Here is a 13,797-nt window from a genome sequence, read left to right as displayed (position 1 = left end):
TCTCTACACTGGCTTCCTGTTAAAGCAAGGGCTGATTTCAAGGTTTTACTGCTAACCTACAAAGCATTACATGGGCTTGCTCCTACCTATCTCTCTGATTTGGTCCTGCCGTACATACCTACACGTACGCTACGGTCACAAGACGCAGGCCTCCTAATTGTCCCTAGAATTTCTAAGCAAACAGCTGGAGGCAGGGCTTTCTCCTATAGAGCTCCATTTTTATGGAACGGTCTGCCTACCCATGTCAGAGACGCAAACTCGGTCTCAACCTTTAAGTCTTTACTGAAGACTCATCTCTTCAGTGGGTCATATGATTGAGTGTAGTCTGGCCCAGGAGTGGGAAGGTGAACGGAAAGGCTCTGGAGCAACGAACCGCCCTTGCTGTCTCTGCCTGGCCGGTTCCCCTCTTTCCACTGGGATTCTCTGCCTCTAACCCTATTACAGGGGCTGGGTCACTGGCTTACTGGGGCTCTCTCATGCCGTCCCTGGAGGGGGTGCGTCACCTGAGTGGGTTGATTCACTATTGTGGTCATCCTGTCTGGGTTGGCGCCCCCCTTGGGTTGTGCCGTGGCGGAGATCTTTGTGGGCTATACTCAGCCTTGTCTCAGGATGGTAAGTTGGTGGTTGAAGATATCCCTCTAGTGGTGTGGGGGCTGTGCTTTGGCAAAGTGGGTGGGGTTATATCCTTTCTGTTTGGCCCTGTCCGGGGTGACCTCGGATGGGGCCACAGTGTCTCCTGACCCCTCCTGTCTCAGCCTCCAGTATTTATGCTGCAGTAGTTTATGTGTCGGGGGCTGGGGTCAGTTTGTTATATCTGGAGTACTTCTCCTGTCCTATTCGGTGTCCTGTGTGAATCTAAGTGTGCGTTCTCTAATTCTCTCCTTCTCTCTTTCTTTCTCTCTCTCGGAGGACCCGAGCCCTAGGACCTGAGCTCCAGGACTACCTGACATGATGACCTTGCTGTCCCCAGTCCACCTGGCCATGCTGCTGTTCCAGTTTCAACTGACCTGAGCCCTAGGACCATGCCCCAGGACTACCTGACATGATGACTCCTTGCTGTCCCCAGTCCACCTGGCCATGCTGCTGCTCCAGTTTCAACTTCCACCTGACTGTGCTGCTGCTCCAGTTTCAACTGTTCTGCCTTATTATTATACGACCATGCTGGTCATTTATGAACATTTGAACATCTTGGCCATGTTCTGTTATAATCTCCACCCGGCACAGCCAGAAGAGGACTGGCCACCCCACATATGCTCTCTCTAATTCTCTCTTTCTCTCTCTCGGAGGACCTGAGCCCTAGGACCATGCCCCAGGACTACCTGACATGATGACTCCTTGCTGTCCCCAGTCCACCTCACCGTGCTGCTGCTCCAGTTTCAACTGTTCTGCCTTATTATTATACGACCATGCTGGTCATTTATGAACATTTGAACATCTTGGCCATGTTCTGTTATAATCTCCACCCGGCACAGCCAGAAGAGGACTGGCCACCCCACATAGCCTGGTTCCTCTCTATGTTTCTTCCTAGGTTTTTGCCTTTCTAGAGAGTTTTTCCTAGCCACCGTGCTTCTACACCTGCATTGCTTGCTGTTTGGGGTTTTAGGCTGGGTTTCTGTACAGCACTTTGAGATATCAGCTGATGTACGAAGGGCTATATAAATACATTTGATTTGATTTGTATATAGCATTGTTATTGTTCTTTTATTGTTATTTTTTATTTATTTTGTAATTATTTTCTTAACTCTATTTCTTGAACTGCATTGTTGTTTAAGGGCTTGTAAGTAAGCATTTCACGGTAAAGGTCATCATATTTTGTATTTGGCGCCTGTGATCAATAAAATGTTGTTTTATTTGTTACTGTGTGTATATATTTTGTAGGCTTGTCTATTGGTCATTAAGATTGTATGTCTTTCTGCATGGATATGCACAGGAACTCTGTGGCATATAGTCATGTCATTGTTGCAGAGATTATGATGACCTGTTTCACATGCTCTAGCCAATGCGCTTTTCCTAGACAAGCATAGGGCTTGTCTTCTTAAAGTGATGGGCTTTGGAATTGAAACTGAAAAAACACTGACCAACCCATGCCTCAGAAACTCATCAAGGACATTGTATTAAAATAGACTGACTATGTGACCAATGTTACCAAAAACAAAATTTGCCACTGAACAAATTTCAGGTCTGCTGAGCGCAAACTTGAATGTTGTGAAACTGTGCAACTTCCAGTGTGTTTACTCTGAACACTGAGGCTGTACCCACTTTAAGTTACAGTTTTAAGTGGCTTAGTAGGCTCGTGTGTGTATTTGATCATAATTTGGGCTCCCGAGTGGCGCAGCAGTTTGAGGCACTTCATCTCAGTGCAAGAGGCGTCACTACATTCACTGGTTCAAATCCAGGCTGTATCACATCCGGCCGTGATTGGGAGTCCCATAGGGCGGCACACAATTGGCCCAGCGTCGCCCGGGGTAGGCCATCATTGTAAATAAAAATGTGTTCTTCACTGACTTGCCTAGTTAAATAAAGGTTACATTTTTAAAAATCTAAATAATAATAATAATGTAGGCCTACCAGTGTGGCCTACCATCAAAAAAAGAAAATGTATCCCATAACATTTTAACATGTTCTATCATTCAGTCTACAGTAGCAGCCAATGTGTGGTGTTCAAGGTAGGCCTACATTCCATGACACAAAATAAATACAAATGCAGGGTTTGAAATGAACCTGTTTATCCACTTGTCCTTCAGACAAGGAGGTGACTGCAAATGTTTTCGTTTGATGCAAGAAACTACTTTACAAAATAAAATGCGTTATTATTTCCAAACCATTATTACAGAGAATCAGACAAATGAGCCTACACCTCTAACTATTGGCTACTTAACTTATTCAAGCCTGCATCAAAATACAACACTGCCTATTTTAAGCCAAAAAAGCTCTTTACCTGATTCACTTTTCAAAGATGTGCAGAAAAGTACACGTTTTATGCTCTTGTGGGAAGCAATCAGACTACAAATTAACTATAACTGGGCTAATAACTCGCAGGGAAAACTCTAGAAAGTGAAGTTCAATCTCATGCTTCTCTCAGTGGGCTGATATTTCTTTTGCTTGGCAGTCCTGGGGGAGCTGCGCGGCAGTCTCGGGGCTACTGCGTGCCCACGAGCAGCTTAGAGGGAACATTGCATGTGACACCAGTGCAGGAGACGAGTTGATTGCCAATCTGTGTCCCTTTTTTAAGGCTCCGTCTGTCACAATTCTGAGGTTTATTAATGGGAAAATTATGTTATCTAAATTAACTCTGACAAGTTCAATAACTTGCCTGTCACTGCTCTGCTCTGTTTTCACCACTCAAGCTCAAACCCCTTGACACCTGACCCCCTCTCCCCCGACGACACCAGCATGAGCTTTTCAATGGTGGCCTGCAAGATGGCGCCCTACCAGCCCGCCGCCTCTGCCTCCTTCGTTATCAGCGACGTGGTGAGGAGGATGAGGAGGACGTGGTGTCCATGGTATCGGAGCTGATGCCAGACCCCCTGCCACTTGCGAACATGCCGGCCTTCATGACGACCTTTGACCTGAACCGTCCCAGCATGGACTTCCGGGAGGCGGAGGAGGACATGGTGTTGCTGTCCAAGTCCACCAGCTTCGCCGACGTCAGGGACATCCTGAAGGACATGAACCGCATGAAGATGAGCAGGGACAGGTAGGTTTAAAGGGCGAGTCAGGACACTGAGGAAAATGCCTCCCTCTCCATTAGTACACACACACACTGTCTAAATATCATGTTAGCAGAAGGTGTGTGATAATGCATTGGCAGCTGACTGTCATCCTGTTTTCCACAGGTAACAAATCTACGAGAGGAAACAATTATTAGGTAATACATTTCAGATTATGTCTTTGTACCAGACCATGCTTTTAATGTGTGTGTCCATGCAGGTATAACAGAGGCTGCACCTCCCTAATGGGGGGAGTCAGACACTGCCTAGCTGATCTCAGAGGCCCTGAGGAAGAACTTTATCCTGAAGGATAAAGACATTGTGGGGATGAAGAAACTCAAGTAGAGGCTCCGTAGTCCTCAACCTCCACCCAACTCTACCTACCCACGTAAGTCAGGCCACATAGAAAGTAGTCCATGTCGACAGACATTCATACACAATTCATCGACAGACATTCATACACTCCCTCTCCATTAGTACACACACACACTGTCTAAATATCATGTTAGCAGAAGGTGTGTGATAATGCATTGGCAGCTGACTGTCATCCTGTTTTCCACAGGTAACAAATCTACGAGAGGAAACAATTATTAGGTAATACATTTCAGATTATGTCTTTGTACCAGACCATGCTTTTAACGTGTGTGTCCATGCAGGTATAACAGAGGCTGCACCTCCCTAATGGGGGGAGTCAGACACTGCCTAGCTGATCTCAGAGGCCCTGAGGAAGAACTTTATCCTGAAGGATAAAGACATTGTGGGGATGAAGAAACTCAAGTAGAGGCTCCGTAGTCCTCAACCTCCACCCAACTCTACCTACCCACGTAAGTCAGGCCACATAGAAAGTAGTCCATGTCGACAGACATTCATACACAATACGGCTCGCAAGATTAGACGGAAACATAAATTAAAATTTATCTATCAAGCTTAACTTTTAAAATGTCAATTGCCAGTGGACACTCCTGTGTGTTGCATGCCAGGATTTTACTCTTGGTCTACAGAGGATTGTGTTTCATTGTTTCCGTGTCTCTCCCTTCTGTTGCCAGGCCTGTGCCTAAGGACCCAGTCCCCATGGAGACCCGGATGCACCTCATCAACCATGGCAATGGCTAAACAACATGTCTGGAAAAACAAGCAACCACCTCCCTGCAGGCCAATTCGGTCTGAACCAAACCAAATTGAAACCATACCCCAATGTCAAGACACGACATCTCCTGTTATTCAATCAACGCTCCCCCGTACGCTCACTATCTGGGCCCACACACCTCCCCAAAAGGAGGATTCCTTATCCCATTGGTTCAAAAGCAATGTCATAGCAACTTAATTTTGTGGGTGCTGTACAACTTCCACTTCAGATTTCATCTACTTTGATGTCTCTTGCTCACCATCAGACTGTCTCCAGTGCTGCCTAGTAACTTTTTTCTCTTCGGTATAGTGCCTGTCCTGGTACCATGAGAGAAACCATTCCCTCCTTTTTTCCCCGACAAGCTTCAACAGAAGAGTTGTGGATGAACGCATTTGTTGGAGTGGAATAGTTATTTTTTTATCTTTTCATTTCTGTATAGTCCTTGAAGTTGTATGTACAAATAAGACTGCAGAAAGTACTGCAATACCTATACAATTCTTCATTTACAGCAAAACATCTGTTCAAGTTTGTTAGTCATGGTCAATGTGTACAGCATAAGTTTGCAAATAACCAATCTTCTTCACATAGCTCTTAACCTACTCATAACCCCATTGTACCAGTGTTACCAGTGTTATCGCTGTCCTTAGGGTAATAACTCTCAGAATTTAGCTTGATTGATGGATGCTGTGCAACATGATACAGAGAAATAAATCCCAATTTGAAATCGGTCGACGGCCACGACTAAATAATAATGATGTGTGTGGTCTTTGAACTTGTCTGATACAAGGACAGCTTGGAAGACTTGTAAATCTACTGTAAAATTTGAATATAAGTGTTCTCCTTCCTTGTGTGCTGTTGTGCTATATCTGCCTGTTAAGACACCAGCGATAAACTGCCGTTTTTCTTTTTATTACAGAATCTGTGGCTCTTAGGTGTAGGAGACAATGTGCATGTGTGCTGTCACAATATACTAAAGATATGAGTATGAGTGTCACTAGTGTGGCTTTTGAAAATAAATTATCCTGTGCACGCCTTACTACAAATCCTATTGCCTCTATCAATATGACAGTTTTTCCTTTTCTTCATTGGTTAGTGTGCTTTTCTTTTATCAGCCCATCCCCATTTGTCTTTCCACTGTTTTGGCTTTTTCCTCCATTTACATCCTCTGTAGCCCCATAAACGTGTATGCATCCACCACACTTTTGATGACGTTTGCATAAATCAAGTGACTGACTGCTTCAGGAGCCAATGAGGTGTAATTTCTTAATCTTTGTCACGAAACTCCTACCCCTTCACAGAAGAAATCCTGCTCTCCACTTATTTTAAGCTCTTATATAAGGATAAGATTTTTGATAATTCTATTACTGTACTCTTTGAGATGTTTGAATAGCAACTTGTGTCTAGGAAGGGGAACTCTAGTTTAGTTTGCAGTGAAAGGGAAGTCCCACAAAGGTACAAAATGAGTATGTGGACACCTGCTCATCGAACATCTCATTCCAAAATCATGGGCATTAATATGGAGTTTGACCCCACTTTACTGCTATAACAGCCTCCACTCTTCTGGGAAGGCTTTCCACTAGATGTTGGAATATTGCTGCGGGGACTTGCTTCCATTCAGCCACAAGCATTAGTGAGGTCGGGCACTGATGTGGCCTGGCTCGCAGTCGGCATTCCAATTCATTCCAAAGGTGTTCGATGAGGTTGACGTCAGGGCTCTGTGCAGGCCAGTCAAGTTCTTCCACACCGATCTCAACAAACCATTTCTGTATGGACCTCGCTTTGTGCATAGGGGCAATGTCATGCTAAGGGTACTAGTACGAACCATGAAAATCATATTATTCTCCACCAAACTTTACAGTTGGCACTATGCATTCGGGCAGCTAGTTTTCTCCTGGCATCTGCCAAACCCAGATTCCTTCATCGGACTGCCAGATGGTGAAACGTGATTCATCACTCCAGAGAACGCGTTTCCACTGCTCCAGAGTCCACCACTCTAGCTGACGCTTGGCATTGCGCATGGTAATCTTAGGCTTGTGCTTGGCTGCTTGGCCATGGAAACCCATTTTAATGAAGCTCAATGTTATTGTGCTGACGTTGCTTCCAGAGGAAGTTTGGAACTTGGTAGTGAGTGTTGCAACTGAGGACAGGTGATTTGTAGACGCTACGCACTTCAGTACTCGGCGGTCACGTTCTGTGAACTTGTGTGGCCTACCACTTTGAGGCCTACCACTCTGTTCTTCACAATAACAGAACTTACAGTTGACTGGGGCAGCTCTAGCAGGGCCGGAATTTTATGAACTGATTTTCTCAAAAGGTGGCATCCTATGACGGTGGCACGTTGAAAGTCACTGGGCTCTTCAGTAAGGCCAATGTTTGTCTATGGAGATTGCATGGATGTTTGCTCGATTTTATACACCTGTCAGCAACGGGTGTGGCTGAAATAGCCGAATCCACTAATTTGAAGGGGTGTCCATATACTTTTGAATATATTGTATATATATCAAGTGGATAAGGATTTGCCCCGCTCTGTTACTGAGTTATTTTCAGTGTCTGGCTCACCAAGTAGGCATTTTTTGAGTGCAAAATCGAGACAACAAAGCTAAGCTTTGAGCAGAGCATTTCACAAAGAAGTACGTTTAAGAATTTGTTTTTTTTAAATGTTTGGCATTGCTCATTTCTCGTCAAGAGTTTATGGGAACGGAATCAGTGCAGTTATCATTATTCTTGGTGCATCACATTCTCATTGATAAAAAGGGATCTTTATTGACATTTCAGTCATCAGCTTTGTGTTTGTATTCTACTTTGTCACCATTTTTGTTTTGGCTAACTAGTGACCATGCCATCTAATGGTCTCTGATGAAATACCTGCCATGTGTCTGTATGCTGCCAAATGGAAGAAAGAGCTGTGTTTGTTTGTTTTGTGTTTAAACTTAAATAAAGATGGGCTGACATGTTAAACTCCAGACTCATTCTTTATAATTCCTGCTTGATAACAGACCATTCTTTTAAAAGTCTTACTGACTTTCACAATGATGTAATTTAAATCCTTACAAGTTGTCATTGCTGTAAATAGTGTCAACAGTTGATGGTATGATTGGCTATATTTTGATTGTAAACACAGAACAGGCCAGAATTACCACCATTAGGTAGTTGTGCATTCCCAAAAAGTGACACTAGATCACCACTGGGTTGCAGTGTAGATTCACTATTGACTCAATTGTTATACTTTATCAAGAATTAAATCATTAAATTGATTTACATTTTTTGCATGTGTAACAAAGTGGTAGAGCACATTCTTTGTATTATAATGTGCAACCCCTTTCTCGTCTCTTGGGTGTGTAGGCATTTTATATTGTTATACACAATGCTTCATTTCAAAATAGTGACAGTAGTACCATTCTATAAAATCATCCTTCAGACTTATTCTGAAATGGCAGAGACCCAAGCAAAAATGTATCCTGTGGTTTCTGTTCACGCTACAGTAGCACACTAGAGGAGAAGCACAAAAAAAAATATAAAAATAAATCATAATAAGCCAGTGTCATTTGCTCAGATCTTGTTGCCCTTTTGTTAAGATGGGGTCACCTGCCCTGGCCTTATCCTCCATGATACCTTCAGTTATTTCAAAATCTTTAAAAGCTCCTCTCTCTCCTTCCTTCTCTTGGGAGGCTAATAACTTTGAAGATTCTAGTTAACCTCATTTTTTCTCTCCTTTCTACTCTCTTTCTTGAAGGCCCAAGATGATCCAGGCCATTTCTGTTTTTCCATGTGAGTCCTTGGCATACTTTGTCTCTCACTTCCACCAAGAGCTTCCTGCCTATTTTAGATGCTGGGAGATGTCTGTGGAGAGTTCATCAAATAGAGGTCAGTGTAACGACGTGGCATTGTTAACTGTTAATATAGACATTAGGGTGACATTGAGACTGTTTTGTCATCCAAGATATAAGTAAAGCTCCTCAAAACCGGTTACTGTGCTTCTAAGAGCAAATAAAAGGACCATGACATGAGAACCCCCATGAGAGATTGTGTCTGCAATAGTAAACTTATTTTCTTTCCCTTGGTCTAAGTAACATTTCCACAGTAAGTGGATGCAATAATGTGACATGGAGTTTTGGCCCTTTTGAATTCTCCCTTACTGCCACAACTTGTCCTGTAAAGGGTTAATTCGCTATTGTTCAAGATCAAATACTTGGATGCATAATCTGTATTGTTGTCATATTATCCTCTCAGATAATCCGTGTTCAGGTCCTAAACATCTTAATTTGACTCATGTCTCTCAGCCTCATCCATATATAACAATTTTGTCAAAATGACTGTAGATCCCACTTCTGACACCATGTTATATATGGGATCCAAAGGAATTTTGGCAAAAATGTTTAGGTAACCGCAGGCTTTGATAAATAATTAGAGTTCCTACACTGCCATTTCAACTAGGCTGTTAGCTTCCGCAAATGGTAGTGGTTTCATGAATAGAGTGCTCCTCTCTGTCATATGGGCTTGACCAACAGGGTTTTTCAACTTTTCATCAATTCCTCTTTTGTTTGCCGGAAACTCTTTATAAACAGACAAGTCATTAAGCACAGACACTTTCCCAATGCTCTTAAAGTTCTCTTCACTTCCCAGACATTGCCATCACCATTTATAACTTTTCCATTTGTTCCAGTCACAGACTAGGATTGTTAGTTGTCAGTCTTCAAAGTGACCTAGGAACAAGACACTTCGTCAGCAAAGTGATGAAGTTTTGCATTGGGCAAAATGTGGCAACTAGCCACAATTAATATTTCTGACAAATGTGTCAGGCACTGCACCCATAGAAAAACAAGATCCAAAAGGGTTTTTCAGCTGTCCCCATAAGAGAACCCTTTTTGGTTCCAGGTAGAACTATTTTGGGTTCCATGTAGAACCCTCGATGTATAGGGTTCTATATGGCACTCAAAAGGGTTCTACCTGGAACCAGACGGTTCTACCTGGAATCAAATAGGATTCTTCACATGCTTCTCCAATGGGGACAGCTGAAGAATCTTTTAAGGTTCTAGATCAAACCTTTTTCTAAGAGTGTGTATGAGACTGAGCAGAGAGGTAATTCTGAGGCCTGGCTAGGCTTGGTTGAGGTGAAGAGCGATTTTCCCAACGTCTCAGCTCCAACCAGGGGAAGAGAGTTTGATGACCTAACAGACATCAGTCTCATTAAACTGAAAGCTGCAGGGCAGGTGTCGCAGGGAATGTGTGAAAGTGGGTGTCATTTAGGCAGATTTACACCCTCTTTTGACTGTCGGGGATGTCACTTCAGCACAGTGGAATATCCTCATCCATGGTTCATACCCATTCTATGGAAATAAGCGGAAAATAACTGTGCACAATGTTTGTATTAATGTACACTATCTCTGTATTTGTGTAAATGAAAGTTGCAATGTATTACCTTTATTTAACTAGGCAAGTCAGTTAAGAACAAATTCTTATTTTCAATGACTGCCTAGGAACTGCCAGTTCAGGGGCAGAATGACAGGGGCAGAATGACAGAGTCATACCTTATCAGCTCGGGGGTTTGAACTTGCAACCTTCCAATTACTATTCCAACACTCTAACCACTAGGCTACCCTGCCGCCCCAGGTATGAGATGTAGTCATTGTTTATGTGCATCTATACGTTTCTATATGGAGTGGAGAATTATTTTTGCTGGAAAAAATGAAAAATGATTTTTTTTTGTACAATATTTAAAAAATAACATTGTATTGTATTTTATCACAATGTCATATCAAACTAAAAAGTGTGACTTATACTTAAATTGGCTAATATTCACTTGGGTATGACAGAATTCTCCTTTGAAAAATCCCCCATAATCTCAAGACAATCATAACACACTATATATACAAAAGTATGTGGACCCCCCTCCAAATTAGTGGATTCGGCTATTTCTGATAGGTGTATAAAATTGAGAACATAGCCATGAAATATACATAGACAAAAATTGCCTGTAGAACGCCTTACTGAAGACCTCCGTGACTTTACACGTGGCACTGTCATAGGATGCCACCTTTCCAACAAGTCAGTTTGTCAAATATCCGCCCTGCTAGAGCTGCCCAGGTCAACTGTAAATACTGTTATTGTGAAGTGGAAATGTCTAGGAGCAACAACGGCTCAGCCGCAAAGTGGTAGGCCGCACAAGCTCACACAACGGGACCGCCGAGTCTTGAAGCCCGTAAAAATCGTCTGTCCTTAGTTGCAACACTCCCTACTGAGTTCCAAACTGCCTCTGGAAGCATCGTCAGCACAATAACTGTTCATCGAGAGCTTCATGAAATGGGTTTCCATGGCAGAGCAGCCGCACACTAGGTTAAGATCACCATGCGCAATGACGAGTGCCGGCTAGAGTGGTGTAAAGCTCGCCACCATTGGACTCTGGAGCAGTGGAAACGCTTTCTCTGGAGACATGAATCACGCTTCACCATCTGGCAGTCCTATGGACGAATCTGGGTTTGGCAGATGACAGGAGAATGCTACTTGCCCCAATGCATAGTGCCAACTGTAAAGTTTGGTGGAGGAGGAATAATGGTCTGTGGCTATTTTTCATGGTTCGGGCTAGGCCCCTTAGTTCCAGTGAAGGGAATTCTTAAAGCTACAGCAAACAATGACATTCTAGACAATTCTGTGCTTCCAACTTTGTGGCAAAAGTTTGGGGAAGGCCCTTTCCTGTTTCAGCATGACAATGCCCCCGTGTACAAAGCGAGGTCCATACAGAAATGGTTTGTCGAGATTGGTGTGGAAGAACTCGACTTGCACAAAGGCCTGACCTCAACCCCATCGAACACCTTTGGGATGAATTGGAACGCTGACTACGAGCCAGGCCTAATTGCACAACATCAGTGCCCGTCCTCACTAATGCTCTTGTGGCTGAATGGAAGCAAGTCCCCACAGCAATGTTTTGCATCTAGTGGAAAGCTTTCCGAGAAGAGTGGAGGCTGTTATAGCAGAAAAGAACTCCATATTAATGCCTGTGATTTTGGATTGAGATGTTCAACGAGCAGGTGTCCACATACTTTTGGGAATGTAGTGTATCTGTTGCCATAGGATCCAAAGCTCCTGTAATGATGCCATTGTCCAGATGAGTATGAATGACTTGCCAATTTGAAAATAGCAGAAGCTGAGAGCACACAGCTGACAGCTTAATGAGCATTACAGTGCCTGAACTCTGTCTCAACCATACCCATAGCAACATATTAGCAGGAGAACATTACCTTTAGGAACACACCCTACGCCAGTATTTCATATTAATTAAATTCTCTGACAGCACCTTGCTCCTGCCCTCTGTCTTATTATGATTGCTTTATGAGGCCCAACTGTCTACTAAATGGTTAGATGGAGGCGCAGGAATATACAGTGCTATCATTCATAGGTTTTATGAAGCAATCAATCACTTAACAATATCTAAAGTACCAGAACTACAACTAAAACTGTGCCATCTTTCATAGGGGTTCTAACAACTTTTAGATTGTTATAATGACAAGAATATACACTATGGACACTGGGTTGAATCTTGATCACTCTCGCATTTACTTCAAACGAATACACTCTTAGAAAAAAGGGTTATTCGGCTGTCCCCATAGGAGAACCCTTTGAAGAACCCTTTTTGGTTCCATGTAGAACCCTTTTGGGTTCAATGTAGAATCCTTTCCACAGAGGGTTCTGCCTGGAATCTGAAATGGTTCTACCTGGAACCAAAAATGGTTCTTCAAAGGGTTCTCCCACGGGGACAGCCGAAGAACCCATTTGGAAACCTTTTTTCTAAGAGTGTATGACTTAGTCAAAGCTGGGCGTGATTAAGGTCTGTTGCAGTGCAATAAATGTTTCCCAGGATGAGTATAAAAAGTTGGAAATCTTTTTTTGCGTGTACTTGGGGAGTCATTTCTTGCCTCCTGACATCACGCATCGGGAGGTATCGTAGCAACAGCCAATTAGGTGTTGTTAAACTAAATGGAGGACAAGAGTCTTGGGGAACACCCCCACCACCCACCTCAGTCGCCTCAAATACACCAAATGCTTATGATTCACAGCCAAGACAAGAAAGTCTCAACAACAAAGAGGGTCTCCTTATCGGATGTACTGTATATTCATTTGGATCTATTTTCAGTATTCTGATTTCTCCTGCTTTTGAAAATATTTGGCCTCTCCTCTTGATGCTTTGTAATGGAAAATAAAGTGTGTCCTTAATGGTACTCAGATAGCACTCGGGAAATGAAGGAGGACTCACACTAGGGGAACTACCACGCAATATAGCTTTGTAGTTTAACACTAATGTTGTTGACCTTCAAACTACCTTTTGTGAATCAGTCTTGGCTGAAAGCTGCCTCGCTAACTCACTGTTTTTTCTTAAGAGCTCCACTAATCTCATGACATGTTAATTGTGCTGAATTATCAGAAATTAACAGTGTTTTTTTCACTACATAGATTTATGGCTTTGCTCATTTGAAAGTATTTTGAACATGTATTCCATATTTATTGTATTTTCTGTACAGGTGAGAAATCATTCCAAGTTATTCTGGACATGGCATCCCATCATATTGGAGTGTGATTACATTCCTAAAATGAATTAGATTGAGACGAAATTGACCCCAATGGCATAAAGTTAGATTCACAAATGTGTTCATGACCCTTAATTTGTTTTTTTGTATTGATTAGGGATTGTCGAACAGAGTGAGAGAAGCTGAGGATCGGTCCTGTTTGAAAACAATACAAACCCAGATATTTTTGGGATGCTCAAAATGATCAGTTAACCATTAATTGGAGAAAGCCATCGCCATGGTTCTGTTCGAGGCAGCCGTCTTCTTGTGTGGGGGGTTTGGAGTTAATATGACACCTTTGTAACAAAGGGTATGATTTGGGGCACAGTTCTTTCATCCTGGCTGGCCTACTCCCAGCCTGCCTCCAGCTGCCAGCTGCCTCCAATAGCTGATAAAAGGGAGA

General features: G+C 42.9%; 1 pseudogene; it reads left to right on the top strand.

The window, feature by feature from the left end:
* The first annotated feature begins 3,285 nt into the window (after positions 1–3,285).
* On the top strand, positions 3,286–4,823 carry LOC112255727 (annotated as a pseudogene).
* The last annotated feature ends 8,974 nt before the right edge of the window (positions 4,824–13,797 follow it).

This window comes from Oncorhynchus tshawytscha, linkage group LG08 (assembly GCF_018296145.1).
Source record: "Oncorhynchus tshawytscha isolate Ot180627B linkage group LG08, Otsh_v2.0, whole genome shotgun sequence".
Classification (NCBI taxonomy): Eukaryota; Metazoa; Chordata; class Actinopteri; order Salmoniformes; family Salmonidae; genus Oncorhynchus; species Oncorhynchus tshawytscha.
The sequence above is the reverse complement of the archived record's forward strand: the minus strand, read 5'-3'. Positions and strand labels throughout refer to the sequence as shown.